Source organism: Schistocerca serialis, chromosome 2 (assembly GCF_023864345.2).
Source record: "Schistocerca serialis cubense isolate TAMUIC-IGC-003099 chromosome 2, iqSchSeri2.2, whole genome shotgun sequence".
NCBI classification, from domain to species: Eukaryota; Metazoa; Arthropoda; class Insecta; order Orthoptera; family Acrididae; genus Schistocerca; species Schistocerca serialis.
The window spans coordinates 195,232,079-195,248,907 of NC_064639.1; the positions used below are offsets into that span (position 1 = coordinate 195,232,079).

Genomic DNA, 16,829 nt, shown 5'->3' on the forward strand with positions numbered 1-16,829 from the left:
TTGGGATACTGGTTTGTCAGTCCACAGTTCATATTTGAACTTTTGATAATATAACCACAAAGCTTGTAGGCCTATTATTGGTCTACACTTTGAATGATTACATTTTTAGATGATGGTTTTGAATTATGAAAGCTCGGCCTAAGATCAACTGGAGGAGTCAATTTTTTTAAATCTGTAAAATAAAGAATTTTACAGACTCATTCGGATCCTCAGCACTTCTAATGACATCTTTTCTGCTTTAAATTTCCACTCAATCCCAGTTTAGTATACTTCATTCTGTAAGCTTACATCACGTTATTCAAATCTAAAAGAAAACCACTTATTCATACCATGAAATTCTCGTTCAATACTGTAATGTATTTTCTTTAAATGAACTTTTTTACTGGGGTAAGTATCACCAGTGTTGGAATATACCCCAATGGGTTTTCTGAAAACTGCCCTATGTACAACCATTAAGGTTGAAGCAATGCTTTTAGAGACTGTTCCAAGTGGTTTATAGTATATTTATATGCAGAATATTTTAATTGGATGATAATACTTGCTTGTCTCAATAAATGTTAAGGGTTAATTGATTTCAAACCAACAAATACTACAACCTGACCCTTTTGGATTTATTTGAAATTAAGTATGCATGTAATATTCGTAACTAGTAACACAAAACATTTTTTCACATTTCTCTGATGAAATGTTACTGAGTAATGGGTGGGGAAAAAAAAAACCACACAAATTTTCAGGCATGTGGAACAATGTTGATCTGTTCACAACTTGCACTCCAGTTAAGCTGAAACTGAGCTCATTTGAAAGCTTTATTAAAGGGATTTCATATGGTATGAAACATAATTAGCTGAAATTATATACTCATTTTTATAAAAATATCCTCATTGAATTTTCTGAATTTTGAAAAACTATTTTTAAAATTCTTAAAAAAATATATGTGAAAGATACTCTTTTCCCCTGCATATTCTGAAAGCTTCAGCTTGTGATGAGCATGGGATCACTATCAAACGTAATTTTATGTTTAAGCTGGTCTTGTAACATATCTTCAAAAATTAAATTAATTTATTTTAAATATGGGGCCTACTTCTCATCAGCTATATGTTATTGTCTAGCTAAATGTGGACATGGATTTTGGACTTTGAACAGATAGCCAGAAAAAAATATTTGCCTTATCAGTGTTGAATTAGAAGTAAAAGTTGCTAATCTTTTTTTAAAAGTAACAGTGCAGCTGAATACTAGAGGTAAGCCTAAAGTCAGTCAGTTACGAGTTCTTGTTATGTATTTAGTCGAGTCATACCAGTCCTATTCAATGCGGTGTATATGTTCACTTGGTAGCAGTTTGAGAATTCAAGATTGTCTTCAGACCCGTTCTGTTTATGGAAAGACTGTCTCCATGACTGGGGAATGTGAAAGATGTGAATGGTGCTTGTGGATGTAAAAAACGGACTGTGGTTTAATCATTTCCCTAAGTTTTCCGACCACACAGACACAAGATTGATTCTTTTCTTTGACGAATTAAATCCTTGAAAGAGTGAAAATGAGCTTAAAGAAGATGGAGATAAACTTGAGCTCACAAGCCTTTGTTGTTGTATCATAATGCCTCACACATGCCACTGTTGATGTGCATCTGTTCCAGTTCTACTTGACTGACTTTCTGACCCAAAAATTTAATAAAATATCATAAAATATATTACTTCTCTGATGGAGGGGCATCTTCGTACAAAAATAGAAAGAACTTCAACCTTTACCATCATGAAGATGATTTCCAAATTTAAGCTCAATGGCATTTGTCAACCACCTCTCATAGTACTGGAGCTGGTGGTGTTGGGAACAGTCAAGGACTGGTTGCCCGAGAAAGTCTGCAACACCTGTACACCGATCAAATCATGACACACGAATAACTTTGTGTGTTCGCCAAAGTATACTACTATGGAACATTATCAAAAGGAAGAGTTGAAACTCGCAGGGAGATTTGAGAAATGTTGCACAATTGGGGGGACACAAAAGCTTCACAGCATTATTCCTGGAAGCATGGAAAAATAATAACTAAAGTGTATTTGGAAGTGATCCAATATTGTCTGATGACATCAGAGGATATACTGCAACTTGTGAATTTAATGGGCACTTGAGGTTAGGCTCTGTAGTTGGAAAAAATAAATAACTGTTAGCCTCTTGCATACACATGGAACTTCAGATCTTTTACATTCCTTAGTCATGCAGACACTTTTTAAATAAGTAGCAGGGAACTAATGGCAATCCTGAACCCTCAGACTGTTACAAGGTGAACATATAAATTATGCTATGCAACAATGCTGACATGTAACAAACTAACTGACTGGCGGCGGGATGAACTGGACAAATATAACTCATCTAAATAATCAACAAGAACTAATAAATAACTGAGTTTCAGTTTATCTCTGATTTCCAGCTGTACTGATATTTTTCAATGCCTGCAACTTTTACTTCATAATTCAACACTGATTAGACAATTTTTTTTTACTACCTCTTCTATTTTATTTTGATGTCCTCGATTAGTTTTACAACAACACATAGCTGATACAAAGTGGCCTAATATTTTAAATAAGTTAATCTCTGAAGGTGTTTTACAGCACCAGCTTAAACATAAAATCACTTTTGATAGTGATCCATGCTCATCCCAAGTCCAAACTTCCAGAATATGTACAGGAAAACAGAATTTGATAATTTTAAAAATACAGCTTTTTCTAACTTCAGAAAATTGAATAATAATGTTCTTATTTATTGAATGAATATATAATTTCATCTAATTATGTTTTATATCACATGAAAGCTGTTTAAAAACACTGAACTCAATTTCCTTGTTATAACTTACATGAAAAGGAAAGTTGTTACTCAACATAGAGCAGAAATGCTGAGTCACAGATAGGCACAACAAAAAGACTGTCACGAATAAAGCTTTTGGCCACTAAGGCCTTTGCCAACAAACACAAACACATACACACACACAGTGTTGTTTCAGTTGCCTGAGACTGTGTGTGTGTGTGTGTGTGTTTGTGTGTGTGCGCGCACACATGTAATGACCCTTAATTACTGCAACAAAAATATAGTGCTCAAAACAAAAATCAGCTTTAGCTTTGCACAGCATGAACCAAATAATTTGGATAGCAATGCTCCTAATAAATCAGTAATGGAGAGCAAGTAATTCTCACCTATTATACTGTGAACATTGACACTATACCGAACTTGAGATTCCTGTGATACACTGGAAAGGTTGAAAGGTGACCCACCTCCTTTCCCAAGCCTCTGAAAACAAAGGCATTAGACGAAAATCAATCCTCGTTATTGCCCTATAACTGGGAACATCAGCTCGCTTTCTGGCTTTCAGTGTAAGCTGCCCACAAAAATCTCATTACATAAAATATAACTGATACCTGAACAGAACGACAGTATTTCAAATTATGAAAATATGAATGTCAAATGTGAATCTACAGTTTAATGACAATACTCTGATGAGATATTAAATGTCAATTTCCTTCCTTCACACTTTCCATTTAATCAAACTACATATCAGAGCTGAATTTGGATACAGCATGAAAACTGTTTGGAATGGCTCTGAATATTTTGTTTCAGAACAGACCAAAAGACATCACCTTATCAGCATGAGTAAATCCATTGAGGGAATAACCTGATGACATACTGTATAATATATATAAATTATGAAGTGACACATTCCATTGACATTTTTATGTTGCTATGGCATACATAAGTCTAACAAACATCAAAACGCACCCACAAGCATGACAGTTACTTATTTACTAAGTCTGTCCTTGGGGGCATAACTAATAAGGCCTACTTCAAGTTATGTAGAAAAGTAATGGAAAAACTGTACTGTCACAACATTACAATTTTAATTAGCTCAGAATGTTGTCAGAAAAATTTCAACTTTAATAGAACAGACATCGCGTAACTTTCTCAAGTCTATATACCGCCACATCTCTCACTATCCAGTTATCGCAGGGACTAAACCAAAACAGGTATTAGACAAAGGCTCTTTCCTTATAAGCAATGATGTAAGAGTTACGCACATAAAGCGTAAGATAACACGGCCAACGTTGAATATGAAAGTGTCTCTTAAAAACAATCTTTGATTTGCGGGGAAGTTCTGCTTAGGCGTTTTTATTCCATACGGAGATTACACAGACACTGCTATTGAGGAATGATCTTCAGTGATATGTTTGTCGGGTTATGTATGCCTTAAATAAGAAACATAAAAAAAAGATATAGCATACAGCAAGACCCGAAAACTAATTATATATATAAAAAAAAGAAAAAAAAACGAGGAAAGAATCTTGGAAATGCGCTCAATACATTAATTCAGTATTAACCGGTAATGGCGACATATGCGAAACCCTGAAAAACAACATAATCTCTCCGAATTGGACTGTACTGAAACAGCAAGAACACTATGACATTGTATGAATTTTCCTTCAATATTCATAATCCCCTGTCAAAAACAAACACTAGAGAGCATCGGTTCTTTTCAGTCCTCACTACGATGCAAATCGATGTGTATTTGAATAAACAAGCGTACATACACGTACTACTTGCCTTCCATCCAAATTACGATAATGCTCGTCTCAGTTCTCCAACTTAATAAGAAATGCAGCACAATGCTACACTATTACACATAAAGCACGCATAACCAAATCACATCATAAAATGCGCATACAGTAGCGCCTACCACTTCCCCAATACCTATCAAAGATGAAAATCGACTCCGCAACGCCAAAGATTATCCAATCCGAGAATAGAGTTCGCTGGATAAAAGCTGGGTTTCCATAGGCAACGAAAACTTGCACATACATCCACCGCACTAAACGCTTCGGAGGCCAGTAAGAGTTCCATACGCGGAACTGGAAGTTCTCTTAGCACAGTGAGACCACTGATAGCTGGAGAGCCTGCTCAATAGACGAATTTTTAGATGTGAAGTAGTAACTGTGAAAAAAAAGAAAAATAATTGTGTAATGAAAACTTATGTTAAACTGACAGGTTCCACATCATTACGAAATGTTGTATTCACGATATATGGAACAAGTATTAATGTAATGTACGTTACAGTCAATGAAGACAAGACAGAACTTCTCTTTCCCCTCTCCCACAAAAAATACTCGACACGGAAATAGATTCCTGATAGAAATCATTAGTGGGTATTAAACACAACGTTAAAAGAGCTATCGGAAGAGAACGAAAACACCTCCGAAAATCACTTTCGAATCAGGAAACCAATTTTGAATTCCTATTGAGCTACGTTTCTGCCTCTTTACAAATGTCCGATACACTTAAAGTAAACTTACAACGATCAGCTAGAGCATTATGACCATCTATCTAACAGCCAGTTTGTCCATATTTGGCATGAATAACAGCAATAGGAGCAATGGGGCCTTGGTAGGTCGCTGGGTGGTCTTGGCACCACATCTGCACACACAAGTAACCCAATTCCCATAAATTCTAGGGAGGGGTACGATAAGCTCTGATGACATCCCAGATGTGATCCCTTGAGTACAGATCTGGTGAGTTGGGGGACCAGTGCATCAATTGGAACTCACATCTGTGTTCTTCGAACAACTCCATCACACTCCTGGCCTTGTGATGCTGAGGGTTATCGTGTTGAAAAATGCCACTGCCATTGGGAAATATGATGGTTACAAAGGGGTGTACATGGTCTGCAACCAGTGTACGATACGTCTTGGACATCATAGTACCTCGCACAGGCTCCAGAGGACCCATGGATGCCCACATGAATATTCCCCAGAGCATAATGGAGCCGCTGCCAACCTGTCTCTGCCTAACAGTACAGGTGTTAAGGAGGTTTTGCCCTGGGAGATGACTGATTCGCGCCCTCCAATCTGCATGATAAAGAAGGTAGGCACATATTAGAAGCTTTGGGTGCTCCGTGTGTTCAGACACACTTGTTCTCTGCCCAGCTTTAAAGTCTGATGTTAGTTCCACCACAGTTCTCTGCCTGTCTTGCTTTACCAGTCTGCCCAGCCTATGATGTCTGGCACTTGTAACAAGGGGTGACTACCCTACCCCACAACGTCTGGATGCAGTTTCGCCTTGGATTCGCCTCGTCTTGAAGACACTCACCACAGCGCTCCTCGAACAACCGACAAGTCATGCTGTTTCTGAAATGCTCATGCCGAGCCTCCAGGCCATCACAATCTGCCCTCGGCCAAACTTAGATAGACTGCACGCCTCCCCATCCTACGTATAGCCAACACACTTACTTATACCATGTGCACACTGTGTGTGTCTCACTAGCAGTCATTATTTATCAGGTGATGCCTCTGAGGGCTGGACTGGTTTATATCGATAACAGGTGGGTGGTCATAATGTTCTGCCTAATCAGTGTGTGATACCCTGAAGGTAAAAGTGAATGTCAAGTTTTTGTCTCAAAGATTACTTTTTGTTCGCCGGCCGAAGTGGCCGTGCGGTTAAAGGCGCTGCAGTCTGGAACCGCAAGACCGCTACGGTCGCAGGTTCGAATCCTGCCTCGGGCATGGATGTTTGTGATGTCCTTAGGTTAGTTAGGTTTAACTAGTTCTAAGTTCTAGGGGACTAATGACCTCAGCAGTTGAGTCCCATAGTGCTCAGAGCCATTTGAACCATTACTTTTTGTTCCTGTAAATATAACTATTCCTGTATTTAATTCTGTAACCAAACGTTATACCATTTTACTGAAGCAGGTTGTACCAATAAGAATACAATAAGAATATTATTAAAGACAAGACTAGTTTTAAATTTCTGAAGTCACAATAAATTTTCACTTTTCACTTTATTGTGAAACACTCAGTGTAATAAATGCAAAAATATGTTACAATTATTCTGAAATCCAAATACCTTTTGCTATTCCACTCCCTCATCAATATCCAAAACTTGCAGCCAGGAAAGTCAAGATGTTGCCTAGCACAATCTGCTACTGAAGCTGGAAGACAGTGAGCTGTCACGATGGTAGCTTCCATTCTGACACAGGAGTGAACTCAGTTACCACACACTGGGCCCTGGCACCTATTACCAGAGCTGGAACGTTGTAGATGCAGTGTGCTGTGGGAACAGACCCACCACTGTGCTGATGTGGATTACTTCAAGCTGGGTCTGGCACTGCGTCACTTCCACGTTCTATGTGAGCAAAAGTGACGTCCTGTCATAACAAAGCTGGGCTGAGCAATCACAAATACTGAATGCACCCCGAAGCAGTATCTGCCACTGACGGCAGCCTACACCAAGAAGTGCTCCGTGGCAGCCAACAACCCAAAGTGAATCATCTCATCTCAGCTCGATTATAAGCATTGCCCGTGTTAGCCACAGCTCTATGGATTGTGTCTAGTGCTGATGCTTCCAGGAGTTCCATTGGCGCCTCCCAGCTGGGGTCCTATTGCCGGCTGACGTCAGCCAACTTTGGGCCCCTTGCAGGGTTCCTTGGCTCACAGTCTCCACCACGTCCACTGCAAATTGTTGGTTGGTGCTGCACTTGCGCCTAATGGTATGACAAGGTTATTCTGAAGTTTTCAGCCACTCTGTGTTTGTTACTAGCAGATCTAAACAGCTCTGCACCACCAAGGCACTGACTTCACTTCTTCCCTGGTTGCCTGCCCAGCCTGTTGACTTCATGTGGTGGCCATCTCGTGTTGCTGCATGCTGAGCCAAGCAAGCACCGCCACTTTTGTGGGTGTGCTTTATTGAAGCAACCCTTGATTGTAAGTCAAGCTCATTTGAAAGTGAAGTTTGTAAAGATTAATGAGGGCATAAACGTGGCTGAATTTCAATGAAACATGGGGAAAAATGATGGTGGTATGCGTCCTGATAGATGTACATGGTGTGATTTGTAGAGAGGAATCCCCAGTGATATTCTTCACACGCAGAAAATGTGGGCAACAGGCCAGGCAGTGCAAGAGTGGGCGCAGCTAGGGATTATTCGGAAAAATTAAATTGTGTAACAGCAGAGTGAGAACTGAGTGTTCTTGCGTTGACCCCATTGTGTTTTTCTTATTGTTTTTCTTTGTGTGTTAGACAAATGGCTTACAATGACTGAGTGATAAAACACAGATGGTTACCACTCAGGAAGCGGTTCGGTCATATAACTTAGCTCAGAGACTCATCTAGTGTAGCTGCTTCTGTCCTATATTCAACCACTGGTAGCCATGTTGCTGCTTTTTTAGACAAGGCAGGAGAAGATTTATTAGCGTTTGTAGATAACGTTTTGAAGACTGCAAAGCTGGATTGCTGACAGACGAACAATTGTTGCAAATGATCAAATTATATCTGGCAGAGGAGGTGAAAACTTATGTAATGTACCACGAGAATCTAATGCATGTATAGTCATTTGATGAAGTGAAGAGAGGTCTAGTACACTGGTGTAGATACTATTGGGGGAAGTTTAATATTACAGAGGCAGACCGAATCTGTCAAGAGTTTCATCTATAGGGTTTGGAAACTTGATGTTAATTCCTGTGAGTTAAAAGACAATGACAATACGAAGCAGAGCGAAGGGTGTTAGATGCATTTTCATGGGGATTGCTACTCGACGTGTCACACAAGATAAGTGCGAGATCTCCTCGAGATTTAGCTGGAACCATATGTGTAGCAACAACTTGGAAATGATAGATACGGTGACTCAAGTTCATAAAAGGAGAAATGTCCTTTCTATTGATGGTAATCGTTACCGTTGTGGTCGCTCAGGCCATATATGGAGAGACTCTCACTAACCAGAATGTAACAGACGTGGCAAAATCGTACAATGAGAATGAGAGTGTATCCAACGTAAGGTGCATAATGGGAAGGTTAGAAGGTGAATAATCAGTTGTTAAATGACAATGGAAGTTTCAGGTCCGCCAGGCGGCACTTCAATAAATTTTAATGCTGCAGAAACGCTTGCAGATGTAAAATGTTGCGTGATTGGCGTGGTGAATGGTCGGGAACATAAGTTTTTGCTGGACACAGCTGCACATATCTCTTTAGTAAGTTTGGACCTCATGCAGAAGAGGTGGTAAACCCTCCAAGGTATAGGTAATTTGCAGTTGAGCATAATGATGTATATTCACAAGGTATGGTGATATTAATTTTCCAGGTAAGAGTGAAGCTATCCCAGGAAAATATGGAAGTTTTGCGGTCCATAGCTGATGGGTTCAGCACAATCCTAGGGCTAGATTCTCTGAATAAGCATCACACTAAAATTGACTTTGGATGACATATGGTGGAACTCAGTGGAACGTTGTTCAATCTGGGGAAAACTGTTGTCAGTGTCTTACTGCTGCAAGGCTCATCTCTCATAAAAGCTGAATCAGTTAAACTGCATGCTATTTAACTAAGGATCAATTTACATGACAAAATACTGCAAGGTACTGCGAAACTACTGTGGGTGAGTGTGGGCACAGACCTATCTGTAAATGTATTATGTGTGGCTGGGTCTTTAGGAGAAAACAACTACCTAGATAAAGATTGGAATTTTGTGTGGAGGAGTGCTGTCCTACACATCAGCGGCTGTTACTCAGGTAGCTGAGTGTGCGTAGTATGCACACAAGGGTTTTTTTTTTTTTTAGATTAAGTGAAAAGTGACTCTCCATCCACTGCAGATAACAACAGCTATTGGAAACCCAGAAGTATTGGTGTAAGATCGAAAGAAATGCCTCCAACAGGCGAGGATATTAAAATCCTAATGGTACACTGCTGAAGCGTTTCCAACATAGTGCCAGAATTTGAAGTGCCCATGAAAAGCAGTGAAGCTGTCATAACACTAGGTACAGAAAACTGTTGAAACCTGAAATTGATAGCAGTGAGTTTATTGGGGAAAATTTAAGTGTACATCGAAAGGATAGGCAAATGGGAAATGGGGGGGGGGGGTGTATTTGTTACAATAGAAAAGAAATTCAAATCCACTGAGGAAGAAATTGAAGCTACATATGAGATTGTTTGGGCAAGACTCAGTATCAGGGGTGGGCACAAAATGATAATTGAATCACCCAACAGACTCATCTCCTAATGTAATCAGAAAATTTAAGAGAAACTCTCAGTTTACTTGTATGTAAGTTACCCAATCATACTGTAATCATCGCCAGAGACTTTAATCATACAATAATTAATTGGGAAATTACAGAATTGTTAGTGCTGGGCGTGATAAGACATCCTGTGAAAATATATTGGATCACATGGCAACAAATAGACCTGACCTCTTTGATGAGGTCCACATCGAATCTGGTATTAGTGACCATGATATGGTTGTGGAAACAATGATTACCAAAGTACAAATGACAATAAACCAAGCAGAAAGATATATATGTTCAATAAACTAGGTAAAAAGTCAGTAGTGTTGTATGTCAATGAAGAACTTGAAACTTTCATCACAGGGCAGGGGCATGTAGAGGAACTTGGCTCAAGCTTAAAAGAATAGTTGACCACGCACTGATCAGATATGTATCCAGTAGAACGGTTCATAATGGGAGGGAACCTTCATGGCACACAGTCACTGTACGGAAACGTCAAAAGAAACCAAGATTGCTGCACAACACGTGTAAAACAAAGCAGAGGGCTATAGATAGAGAGATGCTGAATGAAACGCATTTTGCTGTCAAGCCAGAAATGCATGATGGCTGCAATGGTGCCATAGCAGACTGCTGTCAAGTAATGTTTCACAGAACCCAAATAAATTCTGGCAATATGTAAAGTCTGCTAGTGGCACCAAAGTTAGTGTCCAATCCCTAGAGAATAAGACAGGAACTGAAATTGAGGGTAGCAAAGCAAAAGGTGAAATGCATTAACTCCATATTCAAATGTTCCTTTACAAAGGAAAACCCTGGAAAATTACCCCATTTAATCCTAAAACCACTGAAAAGACGAATGAAATAAGTACCGGTATTAGTATGAGTAGTGTTGAGAAACAGCTGAATTCATTGAAACTGAAAAAAGCTCCTGGCCTCGATGGAATCCCTACCAGATTCTATATTTAATTTGTGGCTGAGTTATCCCTTCCTCTAGCTATAATCTACTGTAGATCCCTCGAACAAAAAACTCTGTCCAGATCTTGGAAAAGGCACAGGTCGCACCCATATACAAGAAGTGAAGTCATGCAAAAAAAGTACCATCCAGTGTCCTTTACATGGATTCGTTGCAGAACCTTAGACTATATTCTGAGCTCAGACATAATGAGGTATCTTAAACATAATGACCACCTTAGTGCCAATCAGCATGGATTTTGTAAACATCGATAATGTGAAAGCTGATTCGCACCTTTTTCACATAACATGCTGAAAACTTTGGATCAAAGCAATCAGATAGATGCTGTATTTCTTGATTTCCGAAAAGCATTTGAGTCAGTATCACATCTAATCTTACTGCCAAAAGTACAAGCGTATGGGGTATCAAGCGAAATCTGTGACTGGTTTGAGGACATTTTGCTAGGGCAGATGCAGCATCTTATTTTGGATGGAGAGTCATTGTTTGATGTAGAAGTAACTTCAGGTGTGCCCCAGGGAAGTGTGTTGGGATCCTTGCTGTTCATGTTGTGTATTAATGACCTTGCAGACAATATAAATAGTAAAATCAGGCTTTTTGCAAATGATGCAGTTATCTATAATGATGTACAATCTGAAAGAAACTGCATAAATATCAAGTCAGATCTTGATAAGATTTAAAAATGGTGCAGAGATTGGCAACTTGCTTTAAATGTTCTGAAATGTAAAACTGTGCACTTCACAAAACGAAATAACGTAGTATCTTATAATTGTAATATCGAGGAGTCGGTGTTGGAATCAGCCAGCTCATACAATTACTTGGATGTAACATTTTATAGGGACATGAAATGGAATGATCACGTAGGTCCAGTTGTAGTTAAACCAGGTGGCAGACTTCAGCTTGTTGGTAGAATACTGGGGAAGTGCAAGCAATCTACAAAGAAGATTGTTTACAGATCACTCATGTGACCAGTTCTAAAATATTGCTCATGTGTGTGGGACTCATACCAGATAGGCCTATCAGGGGATATTGAACAGAAACACAGAAGGGTTTGTTTAATCCATGGGAGAGGGTCACAGAGATACTGAAGGAACTGAAATGGAAGACTGTTGAAGACAGACGTATCCTATACTGGGAAGGCCTATTAACAAAGTTTTAAGAACAGGCTTTGAATGATTACTTTAGGAATGTACTAGAAGCCCATGCATATTGCTTACATAGGAGCCATGAAGACAAGATTCTAATAATAACTGCAAGCACAAAGCCATTCAGACAATTATTCTTCCCAAGCTCCATACATGAATGGAACAGGAAGAAACCCTAATAACTGGTAGGATGGGACACACCCTCTGCCATGCACCTCACGATGGTTTGCAGAATACAGATGTAGATGTAGATGCTGATATGTGGAATAGGCCGTGAGGAGGTGGTGCCCATCTGTATTAATAATTCTGGGACCAAAGGCATAGATTTGACATAAAAAAATTGTTAGTCGCTAATTTACATTTTATAGGCAAAGATGATCTAGGCTATACAAATTTAAACCCCAGCCATAAGTAAACCACCAGTGAAACTGGATTATGCAGGAAGGTGAAGCATTTAAAAGAAACAGAAAGAGTAGTGATGGAGGAATTACTGTTACAATTTAAGATCCCATTTAATCTTCAACGGTTGTTATCAGGTACCGCAATAACACAACACAGAATTTCAACTGTGAATTAACCACCTGTGTACCATAAGCCAGATTAGGTGCCCTGTCACCTACAGCAAGTGAAGGAGGAATTCATTAATGAACAATTGCGCAATAGTACTGTTGAGGAGATTACCAGACTATTTTGTGCACCTGAAGTGATAGTAACGAAAAAAAGCTGAGACAGAAGGAAGATATATCGACTCTGCTGTAACTACAGTTACCTCAACAGCTACATGACGCATGTCCCATATCGAATATAATGTAAACTCTGGACAACTTGGGCCACTACAGGTATTTTTCCATATAGATATACAGAGTGGCGATCATCAACTGTAAGTAGTACAGGGGAACTGACCAAAAACTCCATTTGCTGATACTTTGAGTCACTACCAGTGTTGGTGTATGTCGTTTCATTTGAAAAATACACCAGTAACATTTTAGCGTTTGTTCAAAGGAGTTTTGAGGTGTTTGAATCCGAAACAGTGTATGCTTTATGTGTGCATTATTCTTGTGTTTGTGAAACATATGAAAGAACATGTACTATTGTTGATGGAGCTTTTTTAGAGATTAAGTGCAGCACAACTAACTCTTAGCAAAGAGAAGTGTTATTTTGCACTACAAGAAGTAAATTGATTGAGGCATATAATTAACCAAGATGGAGTATAAACAGATCTAAGATTGGTTAACACTGCGCAGAGTTTTCCATCGCCTCAGACATACAAGTAATTACAATCGTTTTTGGGGTAAGCAAATTGTAGGAAATTTTCCCAGGATGTGTGCATGTAGTGTGAGTTCCAAGAACATATTAAAGAAAGGTATAAATTTATATTGGGCATCAGAGTGCGAAAGAGCATTTGAAAAATTAAAGGAGTTGCTGATAAACGGTTCAGTATTGGCATTTCTGGATTATGAAAAAGAGTTTGTGTTACCATGTGAAACTACTAGTAATCATTTGTGTAGAGCTGTGTTTTCAGTCATGAATTAGAGAGTAAAGAACATCTGGTCATTTAAGCACCAAGACAATTAAAGAAAGTAGAGAGAGAGACATGGTAAAAATTGCTGTTTTGAAGAGCATGCCGCAGCGTGTAGTGTGAAGCAGTCGCCCTCCGTTTCTGGCGGTGGCGTCGCTGTGTCAATCGCAGCTTTGGTGTCTCACTCTGGTTGGAAAGGGGAAAGGTTACCTGTTCACGTGCATTTAAGGGGTGCTATGAGCTCGCCAGTTGGTCAGTCTGTGTCAGTCTGAGGCAGTCTGGGTCTGTCTCTCATCCGCATTTGTGAGGCAGTTAGTGTCTGTCTGTTGTCCGGAGTGCTAGTATGTCTTTCGTTCAGATCAACCTTTATAGCCACCAAAATGAGAGTCTTTCCACTCCGCCAGTAAGAGAACTCAGCGAGTGCTCGCCCGTTCAGTGCTTAGTTCCTGCATCTGAGTCTGCGAGTTAGGCCGCCAGTCTGCTCGAGTTGCTCAGGCAATGGGCATTGGCGGTTGGATCGATCGGTTGGTCGGTTGCACTCTGAGGCACAAGATGACTTGTCCGCCTTGAGCGTCGGCGCATCTGAGGTCACCACGTGAGTCCAGTGGGCCGCACCATATAGCGAGGGGTAGTGGCTTCGCGGTCGACACGAGAGCAACAGGAGTCAACCCACGACGTCAATCTTGCCTGTGCGAGCTACAACGCCATGGTGTAACTGGTTCTCCGAGCGCTTCTGGGCCCCTTCAGTTACCATCTTGTGGAGCTTGGCCTGGTCTTTTCCTGGTGCAGGGATGTCGTTTTGCCAGTGGGCATGTTTCCTCTGCATGGTTGGGTCCGAGCCAGTATTTCCGCCGTCGTGTGTCTGGAAGTGAGTGGGAGACGCACCAGCAGTGCAGTCACGACGGAGCAGCAGTCGCAGATGGAGCACCAGGCAGTCGGTTGGTTGGTGCAGACCAGGAAAGATGGGAGATTGGGCGCCTTCCTGCGTCTGTTGAAGCAGCTGGCAGTGGACGGTTCAGGAGAGTGATTTGGGGGTGCTGCGCCAGGTCTTCTCAAGAAATCGCAGTTTATTAGAAGTTAAGTGATTGGTGATTTACTCTTGTTAAAGTTTACTTGTTTTCTTGGTCAGTGTCTCGTCCCCAGCTTGCTTGTCTGTCTCTCGTTCGCATTTGTTAGGCAGTTAGTGTCTCTCTGTCGTTCGGAGCAGACTCTGTCATGTTGGTCGGATTTGGTGTGTTAACAAATTTATTGCTTGGAGTGTAACGGCCTAATTACTGAAACATGTTTTGATCTTTCCTATCATCATGAGAGGCGCTATCTGTGTACTGTAGAGCATTTTAACTTGTTTGACCAAGTTTCTATAATTTTGTATACGATTGCATTTCATGGGCTTTTATTTAAATGGTCATTTTAGTATATAAAGTTGTCACCCTTCCACCGCAAGGCTTTTCTTAGAAGTTAAAATTAAGTTGCACCTTCGGTGGCAAGGTTAATTTTTTAAATTTAGTGTTTTGGACCATTTCCATCCCTCCTACGAGGTGCATAGTTTGTGTGCTTGTGTGAATTGTTAAAACTTTTAGTTTAAAGTAATCTGGTGTGTTGCAGATTTGCACCAGTGTAGTCTTTCAGAGGTTGTGGTGAGTGGTCGTAACTACGGCCGTGTCAAAAGGGAGCGGTGAGATTCCCAGCCCAAAAGCTCATACAGTCAAAAATTTGTTTCGTCCTGCCTCTGAATAAATTGTAACTTGATATTTAGAGGGTGCTTTCTGCTTATAATTTTAAATCTCTTTCTTAAAAAAAAGGCTTTTAGGAATAAAATCCCCATTTGTTAAAAGCAATTTGATTTTGATTTCTTCAGTTACTCCCTGGCAACTACTTCCACACTCACATAGTGTGATTAAATGTGTTAATGTTCTTGATGAATCGCTAGTAAATAAAATAAATTTTTAAGAATATTCTTCGAAATTAAATCCATAGTTCAGAGAGGAACTATTCTATCACAGAAAAGGAGAAGCTAATGCTCCTATATGGCATGACATATAGGACATTTCACACTGGCCATTACGGCACTGTCACATCTTGACACCATCACATCAAGGTGTACGCAGACTGTCCATCAAGTCGTTGTACATCACGTCAGTTCAAGTTACGTGATCTCTGCTCGCATTGCTGTCTTCAACTGTATTTTCGCGTAAATTGCGATCTTCGCAAGATGATTTTCAACTGGTTGACGCGTGAAGTGCACATATTACTCACACAAACTAAGTTAACATCTGGCGTGGTGGCCACTAGGAGCAGGTATATATGGGAAATGCATTTACGATCGCTTCCATCAGTCACTGCGCCAAGAATCAACTTAGTTTACGCGATTAGTACGCAATACCGTAGCTTATATGTGCGAATGCTGAAGTGCACGTTTGTACGAAAATGATATTTATTAGAATCAAATGGTTTGCAGCTTGCAAGGATATCCTGTGTATTAGGGAAAGAAGATATAAGTGCAAAATAACACAAAAAAGAGTGTGGATCTGATGAATAACAAATCTGCAACTTATACTGGGCTATTACAAATGATTGAAGCGATTTCATAAATTCACTGTAGCTCCATTCATTGACATATGGTCACGACACACTACAGATACGTAGAAAAACTCATAAAGTTTTGTTCGGCTGAAGCCGCACTTCAGGTTTCTGCCGCCAGAGCGCTCGAGAGCGCAGTGAGACAAAATGGCGACAGGAGCCGAGAAAGCGTTTGTCGTGTTTGAAATGCACTCACATCAGTCAGTCATAACAGTGCCACGACACTTCAGGACGAAGTTCAACAAAGATCCACCAACTGCTAACTCCATTCGGCGATGGTATGCGCAGTTTAAAGCTTCTGGATGCATCTGTAAGGGGAAATCAACGGGTCGGCCTGCAGTGAGCGCAGAAACGGTTGAACGCGTGCGGGCAAGTTTCACGCGTAGCCCGCGGAAGTCGACGAATAAAGCAAGCAGGGAGCTAAACGTACCACGGCCGACGGTTTGGAAAATCTTACGGAAAAGGCTAAAGCAGAAGCCTTACCATTTACAATTGCTACAAGCCCTGACACCCGACGACAAAGTCAAACACTTTGAATTTTCGGCGCGGTTGCAACAGCTCATGGAAGAGGATGCGTTCAGTGCGAAACTTGTTTTCAGTGA

General features: G+C 40.3%; 1 protein-coding gene across 3 annotated transcripts in view; it reads right to left on the reverse strand.

The window, feature by feature from the left end:
- LOC126456933 (H/ACA ribonucleoprotein complex non-core subunit NAF1) overlaps positions 1 to 4,725 on the reverse strand; it is a 37,824-nt gene extending 33,099 nt beyond the window's left edge. The window contains exon 1 of one of the 3 annotated variants that reach the window (XM_050092866.1): positions 4,585 to 4,725. The gene's annotated coding sequence lies outside the window, so the exon portion shown is untranslated. Of the gene's footprint in view, positions 1 to 3,185; positions 3,280 to 4,577 lie in introns of those variants that run through there. The other 2 variants (XM_050092869.1, XM_050092867.1) reach the window with 2 other exon arrangements.
- Between the last annotated feature and the right edge of the window lie 12,104 nt (positions 4,726 to 16,829).